The 12,808-nt window shown below is 47.1% G+C and overlaps 1 long non-coding RNA gene across 2 annotated transcripts; it reads right to left on the bottom strand.

The window, feature by feature from the left end:
* Positions 1-240: 240 nt before the first annotated feature.
* Positions 241-10,909, bottom strand: LOC119959870. Of its 2 annotated transcripts, none has more exons than XR_005459307.1 (3): positions 9,659-10,909; positions 6,480-6,586; positions 241-300 (listed from the first exon to the last, which is right to left on the bottom strand). It is a non-coding gene; the product is annotated as an uncharacterized LOC119959870 (long non-coding RNA). The 2 variants fall into 2 exon arrangements; XR_005459308.1 differs by lacking the exon at positions 9,659-10,909 and adding an exon at positions 7,194-7,503.
* Between the last annotated feature and the right edge of the window lie 1,899 nt (positions 10,910-12,808).

The raw sequence follows: 12,808 nt of genomic DNA, 5'->3' as shown, positions 1-12,808 counted from the left end.
GTCGATGAATTTCCAGTTTGGATGGGGAAGGGAATCCTTTCCCATAGTCTGCACATTTCCACGGTTTCTCCTCGGTGTGACTGCATTTGTGGCTTGTGAGGCCTGATGATCGAGCGAATCCTCGTCCACACACACTACACGTGTACGGTTTCTCCCCACTGTGAAGAATGCTTTTTTCTTCCATGTTCAAAATCCGCTGATATTCAGGATATGATAAATTGAGGACTCTGTCAGATCCAATTGTGATGCTTGGTTTGAGTTTCTGGACTTTGAAGCCTCCCCTTCGAACACCCTGTGAAACTGATTTAAAAACAGAAAATAGGGAGTGAGAGAGAACCCACAAAACACAAAGGCAGGTTGTGAAATTGAGCTGAATGAATCTGGTCATTTGTGGGGCCGGCTCTGGGAAAAGTGACCATGAAAATGGCTGGATTGTTACAAAACCCAATTGACGTCTTTGGGAGGAGAGAGAAAGAGGTGAAAAGGAATTCTGTACATCTACAGTAATATTGACACGGAAACAGGGAAGCGAGGCTTCTGGTGGCACAGTGATTAGCACTGCTACCTCACAGTGCCAGAGACACGGGTTCAATTCCGGCCTTGGTGACTGTCTGTGTGGCGTTTGCACTTTCTCCCATGTCTGCGTGGGTTTCCACCTGGTGCTCAGGTTTCCTCCCACAGTCTAAAGAAGGGAAAGTTAGGTGGACTGGCCTTGATAAATTGCCCCTTAGTGTCCAGGGATGTGCAGGTTAGGTGGGTTTAAGGGGTTACAGGGAGAGGGTAGAGCTCTGGGCCTCGACAGGGTGCCCTTTGAGAGGATCAGTGCCGACTCAATGGGCCGAATGGCCTCCTTCTGCACTGTAGGAATTCTATGGTTCTAATTCTATTCTATGAATCTTTATAAAGCTCTAGTCACCACTCTTCATTGGATTGGATTTGTTTATTGTAACGTGTACCAAGGTACAGTGAAAAGTATTTTTCTACAAGCAGCTCTACAGATCATTAAGTACATGAAAATAAAATACATAATAGGGCAACACAAGGTCCACAATGTACCTGCATCGACACCGGCATCGGATGAAGCATACAAGGGTGTAGTGTTAATCAGGACCGTTCATAAGAGGGTCGTTTAGGAGTCTGGTAACGGCGGGGAAGAAACTGTTTTGACTATGTTCGAGCGTGTTCATCTTCAGGAAGGATGTGAAGGTTCTTGAGAAGGTGCAGAGGAGATTTACCAGAATGGTTCCAGCAAAGGAGGTTGAGGGGAGATTTGATTCAGGGACACAGGATTATGCCAGGTTACATCAGTTGGACAAAGAAACTCTGTTTCCATTCACAGATCGTACAAGCAGTCGGGTCACAGACTTGACATTTTGGCTAAAACCTGGATTGAACGATATAAGATCCTGAGGGGTCTTGACAGGGTGGATGTGGAGAGGATGTTTCCTCTTGTGGGAGAATCTGGAACAAGGGGGTCACTGTTGGAAAGTGATGGGTCACCCATTTCTTGAGGGTTGCAAGACAGGGGGTGGCAGTGTTTAGCACTGCAGCCTCACAGCACCAGGGACCCGGGTTCAATTCTCACCCTGACTGTGTGGAGTTTGCACTTTCTCCCTGTGTCTGTGTGGGTTTCCTCCGGGTGCTCAGTTTCCTCCCACAGTGCAAAGATGTGCAGGTTAGGTTGAATCGGTTAGGATTGCATTCGCTGGAGTTCAGAAGAATATGGGGGGATCTCATAGAAACTGATAAAAAGTGGGTGGCGCAGTGGTTAGCACTGCTGCCTCATGTCGCCGAGGACCCGGGTTCCACCCCGGCCCCGGGTCACTTGTCTGTGTGGAGTTTGCACATTCTCCCTGTGTTTGCGTGGGTCTCACCCCCACAAATCCAAAGATGCTGAGGGGTCTTGACAGGGTGGATGTGGAGAGGATGTTCCCTCTTGTGAGAGAATCTGGAACAAGGGGGTCACTGTTGCAAAATAAGGGGTCACCCATTTCAGATGGAGATAAGGATTATTTTTCTCTTGAGGGTTGCAAGACAGGGGGTGGCATAGTGGTTAGCACTGTTCTCTCGCAGCACCAGGGACCCAGGTTCAATTCTGACCCTGGGTGACTGTGTGGAGTTTGCACGTTCTCCCTGTGTCTGTGGGTTTCCTCCGGGTGCTCCGGATTCCTCACACAGTTCAAAGATGTGCAAACTCAGTGGATTGGCCATGCTAAATTGCCTCTTTGTCTCCAAGGATGTGCAGGTTGGGTGGGGTTATGAGAACGGAGTGGGTGGGATGGTGTGGGCCGGGGTGCTCTTTGGAGGGTTGGTGCAGACTTGATGGGCTGAATGGGCTCCTTTTAGAACATAGAACATAGAACACTACAGCGCAGTACGGGCCCTTCGGCCCTCTATGTTGCGCTGACCTGTGAAACCATCTGAAGCCTATCTGACCTACACTATTCCATTTTCATCCATATGTCTATCCAGTGACCACTTAAATGCCCTTAAAGTTGGCGAGTCTACTACTGTTGCAGGCAGGGCGTTCCATACCCCTACTACTCTCTGAGTAAAGAAACTGCCTCTGATATCTGTCCTATATCTATCACCCCTCAATTTAAAGCTATGTCCCCTCGTGTTGGTCATCACCATCCGAGGAAAAAGACTCTCACTGTCCACCCTATCTAACCCTCTGACTATCTTATATGTCTCTATTAAGTCACCTCTCAGCCTTCTCCTCTCTAACGAAAACAACCTCAATTCCCTGAGCCTTTCCTCGTAAGACCTTCCCTCCATACCAGGCAACATCCTAGTAAATCTCCTCTGAACCCTTTCCAAAGCTTCCACATCCTTCCTATAATGTGGTGACCAGAACTGCACGCAGTACTCCAGGTGCGGCCGCACCAGAGTTATGTACAGCTGCAGCATGACCTTGTGGTTCCGAAACTCAACCCCCTGCTTATAAAGGCTAGCACACCATATGCCTTCTTAACAGCCCTATTAACCTAGGTGGCAACTTTCAGGGATTTATGTACCTGGATGCCGAGATCTCTCTGTTCATCTACACTACCAAGAATCTTGCCATTAGCCCAGTACTCTGCATTCCAGTTACTCCTTCCAAAGTGAACCACCTCACACTTTTCCGCATTAAACTCCATCTGCCACCTCTCAGCCCAGCTCTGCAGCTTATCTATGTCCCTCTGTATCCTATAACATCCTTCAGCACTATCCACAACTCCACCGACCTTCGTGTCATCTGCAAATTTACTAACCCATCCTTCTACACCCTCTTCCAGGTCATTTATAAAAATGACAAACAGCAGTGGCCCCAAAACAGATCCTTGCGGTACACCACTAATAACTGAACTCCAGGATGAACATTTGCCATCAACCACCACCCTCTGTCTTCTTTCAGCTAGCCAATTACTGATCCAAACCGCTAAATCACCTTCAATTCCATACTTCCTTATTTTCTGCAATAGCCTACCGTGGGGAACCTTATCAAACGCCTTACTGAAATCCATATACACCACATCAACAGCTTTACCCTGATCCACCTGTTTGGTCACCTTCTCAAAAAACTCAATAAGGTTTGTGAGGCATGACCTACCCTTCACAAAACCGTGTTGACTATCGCTAATCAACTTGTTCTTTTCAAGATGATTATAAACCCTATCTCTTATAACCTTTTCCAACATTTTACCCACAACCGAAGTAAGGCTCACAGGTCTATAATTACCAGGGTTGTCTCTACTCCCCTTCTTGAACAAGGGGACAACATTTGCTATCCTCCAGTCTTCCGGCACTATTCCTGTCGACAAAGACGACATAAAGATCAAGGACAAAGGCTCTGCAATCTCCTCCCTGGCTTCCCAGAGAATCCTAGGATAAATCCCATCTGGCCCAGGGGACTTATCTATTTTGACATTTTCCAAAATTGCTAACACCTCCTCCTTTTGAACCTCAATTCCATCTAGCCTGGTCGACTGAACCCGAGTGTTCTCCTCGACAACATTGTCTTTCTCCAGTGTAAACACTGACGAAAAATATCCATTTAACGCTTCCCCTATCTCCTCTGATTCCACACACAACTTTCCACTACTATCCTTGATTGGCCCTAATCTTACTTGCTAACAGAGATTCTCTGATTTTGGAACTTCCGCTCTTAAAATGCAGTGGAAGCAGAGACTGAATATTCTTTTAAAAATAAATTTAGAGTGCCCAATTCATTTTTTCCAATTAAGGGGCAATTTAGCGTGACCAACCCACCTACCCTGCACATCTTTGGGTTGTGAGGGCGAAACCCACGCAAACACGGGGAGAATGTGCAAACTCCACACAGACAGAGACCCAGAGCCTTGATCGAACCTTAGACTTCGGCGCCGTGAGGCAGCCGTGCTAACCACTGCACCACCGTGCTGCCATGTCTTTGAACATTTTTAAGGCAGAGGTGGATAGATTCTTGATAAACAAGGGGGTGAAAGGTTATCGGGGCCAGCAGGAATGTAGAATTGTGTAAGGAGCAGGCTCGAGAGGCCGACTCATAGTTTGTATGTAAGGAGGAGACTCGAGGGGCCAACTATTTTTTTCAGAGACCCCAAAATCTTTTTTACTGTTGTAATGATTTTCCAGAGACCCCGGCATGAATCTCACCAAGACAGAAGGTAACATTTTAATTCATTGGAAGTCTACTGATGACCGTGATGGCATGCGCTGCGAGTCAGGACTGGATGCCAACTCTCCCGGATTGACTGACTGGAGACTCCAGGGTTTTATTTTATTGATATGTGGGGGTCACTGGCTGGACCAACATTTATTGCCCATCCCTAATTTCCCTTACACTGACTGGCTTGCTCAGCCAATTGTCGATTGTTATAAAGACCCATCTGAGTTACTCATGTCCTTCTCTATCCTTACCTGGTCTGGCCTACACATGTGATTCCAGTCAGCTGGTTGATCCTTAAAATGCCCTGAAATGCACTCAGTTCAAGGGCAATTAGGGCTGGGCAGTGAATGCTGGCCCAGCCAGCGACACCCACATCCCGTGAATGAACAAAAAAAATCTGCCATCCTTACCTGGTCTGGCCGACAGGATTCCAAACCACAGCAATGTGGTTGACTCTTTAAATGCCCTCAGAGATGGCCGAGCCAGCCACTCGGTTTAACAGAAATTAGGGATGGGCAATAAATGTTGGCCCAGCCAGTGACTCCCACAAATTAATAAAATAAAATCCTGGAGACTCCAGTCAGTCAATCCGGGTGAGTTGGCATCCGGGCCAGGCTCGCAGTGCATAATAATAATAATAATCACTTATTGTCACAAGTAGGCTTCAATGAAGTTACTGTGAAAAGCCCCTAGTCGGCACACTCTGGCGCCTGTTCGGGGAGGCTGGAACGGGAATTGAATGCGCGCTGCTGGTCTTGTTCTGCATTGCAAGCCAGCTGTCTTAGCCCACTGTGCTAAACCAGCCCCTTCCCCACGGCGCATTGTCCTCTGTAAAGATGGCGGCCGGTAACCCGGGCCTGTCACCGCTCAGCTCTCACTCTATTTGGTGCTGTTTTAGACGGGGCCGTTAATATTTTCCTCGGGAGTTGAAGCCTCCATGGGGTATTTATGAAGCCTCCCGGCTCACTCCGCAGCTTCTATTGCTCCCCGGCCACCCACCGGCTCAATCCTGAAAGCCGATCGATTGTTTCTTCCCGCTCCCCGCACCGTCAGCGACAACCTGAACGGTGCATGCTCCAGTCACAGCCCGTACGGCGCATGTTCCAGGCACAGCCCGAACGGCACATGTGCGAGGAGCTTCTGTCATGTGAACAGAGCACATTCCCAGCTGCTATGCATGTTGGGTAATAAACCCGCCACTGAAATGGATATTTCTGATATAAATTATGCTTTGCGAACTAATTATAATTAGTAACATTGGGCCAAGGGAACACCCAGAGCCCAAGAACAAATAAAGGAAGGTTGGCAGTTAGAAAGACAAATGCAATGTTCGCATTCATTTCAAGAGAGCTACAATACAAGATGAATGGGGATGAGAAACATATCAGACATGATCGAATGGCAGAGCAAACTCAAACACTCGATGGGCTGAATGGCCTAATTCTGCTTCTCTATCTTTTTTTTAATGAGGGAATCTCATAGAAACTTTGTAAAAAGATTGTTCGACTCCATCCCAGACCTGGATCCAGATCAATTGATTCTTGGAGGAGACTTCAATTGTTTTCTGGACCCTAAATGGACTGGTCCAAGCTGATTCAACCACAACAAAAACATGAAAAAGGAATGAAACCAGACAGACCACCCGGCATTGACCCAGGCACCAGAAACAACAACGGCAAACCCAGCAAAAGATTTTTAAAAACTGTTCCCATCAGTAGATTGTATAAGGATTACGGGACACAGATTTAAGATTGTGAACAAGATCTACAGGGGAGATAGGAGGTAAACATTTTACACAGTGAGTGATAATGATATGGAACTCAATGCTTACACACAAAGGTCAATAATCTCCAGATCCTTGTAACTGAAACAGTGGTGTTAGAATTTGATGTGAGGATTGGTTGGGAGTTTCCTGTCTGCGAATCCCTTTCTGAGCCCCTGTGAAAGAAGTTTACAAAGGCATCACTGTCAGTCCAGAAATGTAATTCAGGAAAGATAAATATTTCTCCTGGTTTGAATTTGCTGTGTGTAAATCCTCCCCTACTAACCCACTGTAAAAGGAGTTTCCAAAATTAATCACCGTCAGTCCAGGATAGAAATTCACTACATTCTCCCCTCCTACTTATGGGTCCAGGATGATCGCTCATGGCTCCTCCCCCTGCACACTGACCCTCGTCATCAGCAGTCCCCTGATTTCAGGGTGGTGTTGACTCAGAGTTTCTACCCTGTGTCTTCATGTGGCTGAACAGAGCCACAGAGCTTTGGACACATGGGACAGGATGTCTAATCTTTCTTTCTATCTCTGCCACCGCTTTGCATCATCAACAAGACATTGGGACTCAAAGACTAATCCAGTTTGATGGACAAGTTGTCTCCATTCTGAACAATGGGGAACAAGCTCCTCCCACTCATTGAACAAACGCGCATGCGCCCTGATTCACATCCAATAAAGATGGCGACCGTTAACCCGAGCCGAACATGAGGAGCTGTAGCTCCGCTCGGTACAAACTGGGTCCCGTAAACTTTTCCAAGGATTGCAGCTTACAACAGCTTTACACAACGTTTCCGGCCACACCCGCGACCTCTCGCTCCCTCCACATTGTTGAACGTCCCTTACGAATTTCGGATCTGAAGAACACGCCCTTCTACTTAGCCATTACCCACACTGCGTATGCTTCAATCACAGCAGGCCACGCCCCTCATTCACTCCGATTGGTTGGAGGACCAGCCACTCCCGGTCAGTCCTCCAGTCCCACCCCTCCTATTCCTATTGGTCGTGAGCTGCCGTCAATCACCCGGGCATTGTGACGCTACCAGATGGTGAGAGCGGCCACAGGCTCAGGCTGACTCGCTGATTGTCCAATAATAACAGTGAGAGTCTCAGTGGGACAATCAGACAATAATAGTGGAGATGGGGCCCAGAGGAGAAACAGCAAAGGAGTCAATCACTTTGAGAGTAACAAATAAGTCAGGCTGCAGTGTGTGAGTGAACGCATCATTGGATCCAATGTAGAATCATAGAATCCCGACAGTGCTGAAGGAGGCCATTTGGCCCATCGACCCTCTGAAAGATCACCCTACCGTGGCCAATCGCCCACTCTAGCCCCGTAAACCCAACTAGGGACAATTTAGCACAGCCAATCCACCTAACCTGCTCATCTTTGGACTGAGAGGAAATCTTCGCAGCTACGGGAAGAATATGCAAATGCCACACAGACAGTGACCTAAGGTCGGAATCAAACCCTGGTACCTGGTGCTTGAGGCAACAGTGCTAACTACCGAGCCACCCCCGTAACTCTGTCATGATTAGAGAATTCTAATTCTGGTGTACGTTCCTCTGTCACTATTATTATTGGACAATAACCTGCCTCTTATTCCAATTCTGGTGTGTGTTACTCTGTTACTGTTATCATTAGACAATAATAGGAGGGCAAGATGCAAGGAAGCAATGTTATTTTGAAATTTCTGTGTTACAATGAGTGTCACTGGGAGGTGTGATAAAATAGGAATGGAAACATCATGACAAAGGATGGCACGGTGGCAGTTGTTAGCACTGCTGCTTCACAGTGCTGAGGACCCAGGTTCGATCCCGGCCCCGGGTCACTGCCATGTCTCCGTGGGTCTCACCCACACAACCCAAGGATGTGCAGGCTAGGTGGATTGGCCACTCTTTTGAGGTCCACCAATAAAATAGAACAAAGGAAACAAACTTAGGGACAAAGCAAAAAGGGCCGTTCCAGTTAGGGGCACTGCCCGAATGTAACAAAGATCAGCAGAAACTCAAAAACATCTGATGGGAGTGCATTTAAAGGGGTCAATAAAGCACCCCAACCCCACCAGGCACAGAAGGCTTTGACGGTGCCCATGGACACCGCATGCTCCCTTTCTAGGGACACCAGCTGCGAATGTAGCCGCAGAAAGGGGCAAACAGTCTGGTCGGATGACCCCCTCGGTCGCCTGCTGCCTGGACCTATAAATGACGCGCTTCGCCAGGCCCAGAAGCAGGTTCACAAGGACATAGAACATAGAACAGTACAGCACAGAACAGGCCCTTCGGCCCTCGATGTTGTGCCGAGCAATGATCACCCCACTTAAACCCACGTAACCCGTACACCCGTAACCCAACAATCCCCCCATTAACCTTACACTACGGGCAATTTAGCATGGCCAATCCACCTAACCCGCACATCTTTGGACTGTGGGAGGAAACCGGAGCACCCGGAGGAAACCCACGCACACACGGGGAGGACGTGCAGACTCCACACAGACAGTGACCCAGGCGGGAATCGAACCTGGGACCCTGGAGCTGTGAAGCATTGATGCTAACCACCATGCTACCGTGAAGGAGGTAAGTGGCGCTGGTTCGCAAGGTCTTCGGCCCAAGTAGGACTCAACAAAAACACAGTCCGTGCTCCCACTCTGGAACGACCACCCAGTGGAATCCACCTCCTCCCTGCTGGTGTGTGGAGTCTTCAGTCCGGGAGGGGGCTCAGCAAACACACTGCCCACTCGATCCCCCTGCCCAGAAACAAGCACACCGGATCGAATAAGGAAGGTTGTGTCCTTGCTGAAGGCAGATGTTATCAGTTGGGAGGACTGGGCCGGGCCCTCGGCCCAGCAAACAAGCAGTCCAAAGGGCTTTACTCCCACCTTGTTTTTGAAGTTGCCTCCTTGTTGTTGTCCTTGTCTTTCCTCTCCTTCGTTCTCTCACCTCCTTTCTCCAGGCAGCTCAGCAGCATCCAGCACTGGAAACAGGCGACAAACTGAGGAACAGCAGCAGCAACAGAGAGAGAGAGAGAGAAGGAACAGCAGCAGACAGAGAGAGAGCAGAAACAGCAGCGCGAGAGAGTGAGAGAGAGAGCAGGAGCCACTCTCCACCACAGCAACAACCTCACAACACCAAAGTCTGCACTGGGGGTGCGAGCTTCGGTTTGGCCATGCTAAATTGCCCCTTAATTGGAAACAAATAATTGGGTACGATAAATTTATAAAAATAATAATAATACTCACAACTGTCACAATTTTGGTGTTTTCAAGTTTACAATCTCTTGCTGCAACCTTTGGCTGGAAAGATATCAGAAGCTTTGGAAGCATCTGTAAAAGGAAATTACAATGGTCAGAAATGTTAGTTGAGGTTAGAAATTAACACCAGACAAACATTTATCTTGGTTTTAGTTTACTGGGTGTAAATGTTCCCCTAACCCCCGGTAAAAGGAGTTTCCAAAATCCATCACTCTTCGAGCTCAGGATAGAAGTTCCAAACATTCTTTCCCCTTGTTGCCAGTCCCAGGATTACTTAATGCGGGTTATACTTGCTTTGGTGGCAGTTCAATGAAATTTTACTAGTCTGATTCCTGGGATGGGGGAGTTTGTTTTATGGAGGAAGATTGAACCTGTTTGGTCTGTACCCCATGAGTTTAGAAGAATGAGAGGTGATCTTATTGAAACATCTAAGATTCTAAGGAGTTTTGATGAAAGAATACTTTCCCACATGGGGATTCAAGAATTAAGGGGACAGTTTAAAGATAAGAGTTCTCCAATTTGACACTGAGATAAGGAGAAATGTCTTCCCTCAGAGGGTCATCAGTCTGTGGATAAAAGCAAATTGCTGTGGATGCTGGAATCTGGAAAAAAAACAGAAAATACTGGACAATCTCAGCGGGTCTGACAGTATCTGTGGGGAGAAAAGGGAGCTAATGTTTTGAGTCTGGATAACTCTTTGTCAAAACTGAGTTTGTGGAATTCTCTTTCCCAGTGAGCAATGGCGCTGGGTCCCTGAATATACTCAAAGTTAAGTTAGTATTTTTTATCTACTGGGGAGTCAAAGGTTTTTTGGGGAAGGCAGGAAAATGTGATTAAGGGCACATTCGGATCAGCCATGCCTTTATTGAATGGCAGAAAGGGGCTATATGCTGCATGGCCTATTCCTGCTGCTAATGCTGATGTGATTATTCTTCTGTTCTTCGGATTGCCATACACACAGGGCAGTAGCACACCGCCCCGCCGCGGAGGGGTCTGTCAATCATCGAGTCAATGATTTTCTCTCCTGGTCACCGGGATCCTGAAGCACCGCCTCTGTTACGTCATCAGGGTGGCCGCTGCGCTAAACAAAGATGGCGGCCGTGGAGCTGGGCCTGATACCGGATAAAAGCTCCGCAGCTGCAAATGCGGGATTTGCAGGGTCTTATTCCGGCCTTGTGAGCAGCAGGGGGTGTTTATGAAGCCGTAACTCCCTCCCCACCCCGGCTCCCGGCTCCATTCCTCCCTCCGCCTCACCGACTCTCACCGCCCCAAACAGCCGCTCCCGCATTCACAGACCTCCCAGCAAAGTGACACTGCGCATGCTCCAGAGACAGCCCAGCATTGCGTCTGCGCACTGGGCTCCTGTGGAGTGAATAGGGCAGATTCACAGCCGCAGGGAATGTTGAGTAAGAGCCGCACCATTGAAACTGCAACAGTAAAATAAGATAACTTGGTTACCAATTGATAAAAGTAATCAAACAAATTATTGTCAACGGGTATTCTGCTAATCTCCATTTCTCAAAATGATTAAATGCTGCTCTCCTGTGGAACAATGCAGAACGTAAAGTTTTTTTTCCCCAATCGGTCCTTCCTCTCTCCTCCCCAGAAGAGGCAAACTCTTATTGGGTTCAATTCCATAATCAGTAATTCTTCCATCTTGCTTGTCATACTGAATGTTCAGTGTTTTCTAAAATGATCCAGCACAGATGGAAGTCACCCGCACATCATATCTGTACTGACTTTGTACAAGAGCTACCACTTTTCCTGGTTAAATTCCACTTGCCACTGTTCTGCCCATATGACAAGCCCATCTGTATCATCCCGTAATTTAAGGCTTTTCCCCTCGCTAGCTACCACACCAACAATTTTCCATCTGCAAACTTTTTGATCATACCTCCTACCTTCACGTGTTTCAAATCCTCGATTTTATATATAATTACTATTGGTGGCTGAAGATGCACCAGGATCTCCATCAGCATCTGAACCTGTGATTCCTTCCTGTGAGACAATTGAGAGCTTTAATCACCCTAGGGAAACAATGCTGAAAAAGCTGATGTTCTGGTCAAGGCTAACAACTGGGTGCTGCCTTGCCTATCTCTGAATTTACTCCAGTCCTGTTCGTTCTCCACTTATTTAATAAGCATTGATCATAATGACTGGGAAGAGGTTGCTGCCAATCGGTCACTATCATGACAACCAGTGCATCAAACAGCATCATTAGAGTGGCACGGTAGCACAGTGGTTAGCACTGTTGCTTCACAACACCAGGGTCCCGGGTTTGATTCCGGCTTGGGTCACTGCCGTCTGCAGAGTCTGCACGTTTTCCCCGAAAGACGTGCTTGTTAGGTGAATTGAACATTCATCTGAACAGGTGCCGGAGTGTGGTGACTAGGGGATTTTCACAGTAACTTCATTGCAGTGTTAATGTATGCCTACTTACGACAAATATTTTTTTTTAGTGATGTTCTTGTAAAATATTGACCCGTTATATTTTCTTTGATAATTTACGTTCGTAAAGAATGCGTCAGTCAGTTAGGATTGTCAATGAGGATTAATCAGCATTTTATAATTGAAGATGTTAATCAAGGAAGCGATCAGACTCTATATTGTACAGTTTTCTTTACAAAAACAACTTAGGTCTGATGTAAAAATTCATAATTTTATTGTCCACCAGTTTCTTTGGGAGTTCTTAAATCGAAGGATAAGATCACAGATGATTCTTTTAAAAAGGGACCCTGCCATCACAAAAACCAACGTATATCTTAAAGATTAAACTCCAGCCAGTTAACATTAGGAGGAAAGTAAATAATAATAATCTTTATTGTCACACAGTGGCTTACATTAGCATTGCAATGAAGTTACTGTGAAATGCCCCTCGTCGCCACATTTTGGCACCTGCTCAGGTACACTGAGTGAGCTTTGCGCAGGTGAAGGAGACAGACCCTGAGTGAGTGAGGCACATCCAGAGTGGGAATTGGAACTTGGTAATTTGGTGCAGTGAGGTAATTCGCTCCAGAGTAGAAGGTCTTTTTATCTCCTGTTTTGTTCTCTCTCTTTCTTCTGGCCTGCAATTTTTAATCTGCAGGGAGAGAATCAGAGAGCATCTGAGATCCTGGGAAGGTAAGTCACTTTTATTCA

The sequence above is a fragment of the Scyliorhinus canicula genome, unplaced genomic scaffold (assembly GCF_902713615.1).
Source record: "Scyliorhinus canicula unplaced genomic scaffold, sScyCan1.1, whole genome shotgun sequence".
NCBI classification, from domain to species: Eukaryota; Metazoa; Chordata; class Chondrichthyes; order Carcharhiniformes; family Scyliorhinidae; genus Scyliorhinus; species Scyliorhinus canicula.
This window is presented reverse-complemented; position numbering and strand designations above follow the sequence as displayed.